Consider the following 4,849-nt stretch of genomic DNA (forward strand, 5'->3'; position numbering starts at 1 on the left):
ACAGAAGAAAAAAATCTTTAAATGCACAACAATGATGTCTTAACCCCTCCCTGCACCCTCTTGGCTGTTTTGGCTGGTTGCAGAGGCCCACCTGATCCCTTTGACCATGTACAACCCCTCTAGACTGAAAATTTCATTCACTCTCTCTCCCATTTCAGCCAAGCTGGGCAGCTTCCTCAGTAGCGTCAAGGCCGGACAGTCAGTGTGCACCACAGAGGTTCTGCCAGCTGCCCAGGAGAGCTTCATCCCAGCCCTAAGCACCCCAGGGGACTGGTAGGAAATGAAATGCATGTTGTTTTTGCTGTGCGGCGTTTAAAAGGTCCATTGTGCATTTAAGGCTTTCTGTGCACTAAGGTTTCCTATAGCAGTCCTTAAGTGCACAGAAAAATCTTAAATGCACAATATTGTCTAACCCCTCCCTGCACCCTCTTAGCTGTTTTGGCTGGTGCAGAGGCCCCACCTGATCGCTTTGACCATGTACAACCCCTCTAGACTGAAAAATTTCATTCACTCTCTCCCATTTCAGCCAAGCTGGGCCACTTTTTCAGCTGGCGTCGAAGGCGGACAGTCAGCGTGCACCACAGAGGTTCTGCCAGCTGCCCAGGAGAGCTTCATCCAGCCCCAAGCACCCCAGGGGACTGGTAGGAAATGAAATGCATGTTGTTTTGCTGTGCCTTTTTGAAAAAGGTCCATTGTGCATTTAAGGCTTTTCTGTGCACTTAAGGTTTCCTATAGCAGTCCTTAAGTGCACAGAAAAACCTTAAATGCACAATGATGTCTTGGCCCCTCCCTGCACTTCCCTCTTGGCTGTTTTTGGCTGGCAGAGGCCCCACCTTATCCCTTTGACCATGTACAACCCTCTAAACTGAAAAATTTCATTCACTCTCTCCCATTTCAGCCAAGCTGGGCCACTTCCTATGGCTGGCCAAGGCGACAGTCAGTGTGCACCACAGAGGTTCTGCCAGCTGCCCAGGAGAGCTTCATCCAGCCCCAAGCACCCCAGGGGACTGGTAGGAAATGAAATGCATGTTGTTTTGCTGTGCCTTTTGAAAAAGGTCCATTGTGCATTTAAGGCTTTTCTGTGTGCACTTAAGGTTTCCTATAGCAGTCCTTAAGTGCAGAGAAAACTCTTTAAATGCACAATGTCTTAACCCCCTCCTGCACCCCTCTTGGCTGTTTTTGGCTGGTGCAGAGGCCCCACCTGTATCCCTTTGACCATGTACAACCCTCTCTGACTTAAAATTTCATTCACTCTCTCTCCCATTTCAGCCAAGCTGGGCCACTTCCTTAGCGTCATTGGCAGCTGGACAGTCAGCGTGCACCACAGAGAGGTTCTGCCAGCTGCCCAGGAGAGCTTCATCCAGCCCCAAGCACCCCAGGGGACTGGTAGGAAATGAAATGCATGTTGTTTTGCTGTGCCTTTTTGTGGTCCATTGTGCATTTGTTTTTCTGTGCACTTAAGGCTTCCTATAGCAGTCCTTAAGTGCACAGAAAAATCTTAAATGCACAATGATGTCTTGGCCCCTCCCTGCACCCTCTTGGCTGTTTTTTGGCTGGTGCAGAGGCCCCACCATATCCCTTTGACCATGTACAACCCTCTCTCTGAACTGAAAATTCTCATTCACTCTCTCTCCCATTTCAGCCAAGCTGGGCCACTTTCTCGGCGTCAAGGCGGACAGTCAGCGTGCACCACAGAGGTTCTGCCAGCTGCCCAGGAGAGCTTCATCCAGCCCCAAGCACCCCAGGGGACTGGTAGGAAATGAAATGCATGTTGTTTTTCTTGCTGTGCCTTTTGAAAAGGTCCATTGTGCATTTAAGGCTTTTCTGTGCATAAGGTTTCCTATAGCAGTCTTATGGGCACAGAAAAATCTTAAATGCACAATGATGTCTTAGCCCCTCCCCTGCACCCTCTTGGTCTGTTTTTGGCTGGTGCAGAGGCCCCAACTCCATCTCTTTGACCATGTACAACCCCCTCTAGACTGAAAATTTCATTCACACACTCTCCCATTTCCAGCCAAGCTGGGCCGCTTCCTCGGCGTGTCAAGGCGTGACAGTCAGTGTGCACCACAGAGGTTCTGCCAGCTGCCCAGGAGAGCTTCATCCAGCCCCAAGCACCCCCAGGGGACTGGTAGGAAATGAAATGCATGTTGTTTTTGCTGTGCCTTTTTTAAAAGGTCCATTGTGCATTTAAGGCTTTTCTGTGCACTTAAGGTTTCCTATAGCAGTCCTTAAGTGCACAGAAAAACCTTAAATGCACAATGATGTCTTGGCCCTCCCTGCACCCTCTTTGCTGTTTCTTTTGGCTGGTGCAGAGGCCCCACCTTATCCCTTTGACCATGTACAACCCCTCTAGACTGAAAATTTCATTCACTCTCTCTCCCATTTCAGCCCAGTTGGGCCGCTTCCTCGCTGCGTCAAAGGCTATGGACAGTCAGGGTGCACCACAGAGGTTCTGCCAGCTGCCCAGGAGAGCTTCATCCAGCCCCAAGCACCCCAGGGGACTGGTAGGAAATGAAATGCATGTTGTTTTGCTGTGCCTTTTGAAAAAGGTCCATTGTGCATTTAAGGCTTTTCTGTGCACTTAAGGTTTCCTTTGCAGTCCTTAAGTGCACAGAAAACCTTAAATGCACAATGATGTCTTGGCCCTCCCTGCACCCTCTTGGCTGTTTTTGGCTGGTGCAGAGGCCCCACCTTTATCCCTTTTGACCATGTACAACCCCTCTAGACTTAAAATTTCATTCACTCTCTCTCCCATTTCAGCCAAGCTGGGCCACTTCCTTCCCAGCTGCAAGGCATAGGACAGTCAGCGTGCACCACAGAGGTTCTGCCAGCTGCCCAGGAGAGCTTCATCCAGCCCCAAGCACCCCCAGGGGACTGGTAGGAAATGAAATGCATGTTGTTTTGCTGTGCCTTTTGAAAAAGGTCCATTGTGCATTTAAGGCTTTTCTGTGCACTTAAGGTTTCCTATAGCAGTCCTTAAGTGCACAGAAAAATCTTAAATGCACAATGATGTCTTGGCCCCTCCCTGCACCCTCTTGGCTGTTTTTGGGCTGGTGCAGAGGCCCCACCTCTTATCCCTTTGACCATGTACAACCCTCTCTAGACTGAAAATTTCATTCACTCTCTCTCCCATTTCAGCCAAGCTGGGCCTTCCTCTCGGCGTGTCATATGACAGTCAGCATGCACCACAGAGGTTCTGCCAGCTGCCCAGGAGAGCTTCATCCAGCCCCAAGCACCCCAGGGGACTGGTAGGAAATGAAATGCATGTTGTTTTTGCTGTGCCTTTTTAAAAAGGTCCATTGTGCATTTAAGGCTTTTCTGTGCACTTAAGGTTTCCTATAGCAGTCCTTAAGTGCACAGAAAAACCTTAAATGCACAATGATGTCTTGGCCCCTCCCTGCACCCTCTTGGCTGTTTTTGGCTGGTGCAGAGGCCCCACCTTATCCCTTTGACCATGTACAACCCCTCTAGACTGAAAAATTTCATTCACTCTCTCTCTCCCATTTCAGCCAAGCTGGGCCACTTCCTTGGCGCCACAGGACAGTCAGCGTGCACCACAGAGGTTCTGCCAGCTGCCCAGGAGAGCTTCATCCAGCCCCAAGCACCCCAGGGGACTGGTAGGAAATGAAATGCATGTTGTTTTGCTGTGCCTTTTTGAAAAGGTCCATTGTGCATTTAAGGCTTTTCTGTGCACTTAAGGTTTCCTTTGCAGTCCTTAAGTGCACAGAAAAAACCTTAAATGCACAATGTTCAGTCTTGGCCCCTCCCTGCACCCTCTTGGCTGTTTTGGCTGGTGCAGAGGCCCCACCTTATCCCTTTGACCATGTACAACCCCTCTAGACTGAAAATTTCATTCACTCTCTCTCCCATTTCAGCCAAGCTGGGCCACTTCCTCATGGCACATATGACAGTCAGTCAGTGCACCACAGAGGTTCTGCCAGCTGCCCAGGAGAGCTTCATCCAGCCCCAAGCACCCCAGGGGACTGGTAGGAAATGAAATGCATGTTGTTTTGCTGTGCCTTTTTGAAAAAGGTCCATTGTGCATTTATGGCAGTTTTCTGTGCACTTAAGGTTTCCTATAGCAGTCCTTAAGTGCACAGAAAATCTTAAATGCACAATGATGTCTTGGCCCCTCCCTGCACCCTTCTTGGCTGTTTTGGCTGGTGCAGAGGCCCCACCTTATCCCTTTGACCATGTACAACCCCTCTCTAGACTGAAAATTTCATTCACTCTCTCTCCATTTCAGCTGCTGGGCCGCTTCCTTAGTGGTCAAGGCGGGACAGTCAGCGTGCACCACAGAGGTTCTGCCAGCTGCCCAGGAGAGCTTCATCCAGCCCCAAGCACCCCAGGGGACTGGTAGGAAATGAAATGCATGTTGTTTTTGCTGTGCCTTTTTTAAAAAGGTCCATTGTGCATTTAAGGTTTTCTGTGCACTAAAAGTTTCCTATAGCAGTCCTTAAGTGCACAGAAAAACCTTAAATGCACAATGATGTCTTGGCCCCTCCCTGCACCCTCTTGGCTGTTTTTGGCTGGTGCAGAGGCCCCACCTTATCCCTTTGACCATGTACAACCCCCTCTAAACTGAAAATTTCATTCACTCTCTCTCCCATTTCAGCCAAGCTGGGCCGCTTTCTCGGCGCGTCAAGGCGGACAGTCAGCGTGCACCACAGAGGTTCTGCCAGCTGCCCAGGAGAGCTTCATCCAGCCCCAAGCACCCCAGGGGACTGGTAGGAAATGAAATGCATGTTGTTTTTGCTGTGCCTTTTTTAAAAAGGTCCATTGTGCATTTAAGGCTTTTCTGTGCACTTAAGGTTTCCTATAGCAGTCCTTAAGTGCACAGAAAAATCTT

General features: G+C 49.6%; 1 long non-coding RNA gene across 1 annotated transcript; it reads left to right on the forward strand.

Annotated features, from left to right (window-relative positions):
* Positions 1 to 608: 608 nt before the first annotated feature.
* On the forward strand, positions 609 to 4,334 carry LOC124272346. Its single transcript, XR_006897306.1, has 3 exons — positions 609 to 641; positions 1,270 to 1,292; positions 4,275 to 4,334. It is a non-coding gene; the product is annotated as an uncharacterized LOC124272346 (long non-coding RNA).
* The last annotated feature ends 515 nt before the right edge of the window (positions 4,335 to 4,849 follow it).

The sequence above is a fragment of the Haliotis rubra genome, unplaced genomic scaffold, assembly GCF_003918875.1.
Source record: "Haliotis rubra isolate DU_JTF1 unplaced genomic scaffold, ASM391887v1 Scf169, whole genome shotgun sequence".
NCBI lineage: Eukaryota > Metazoa > Mollusca > Gastropoda > Lepetellida > Haliotidae > Haliotis > Haliotis rubra.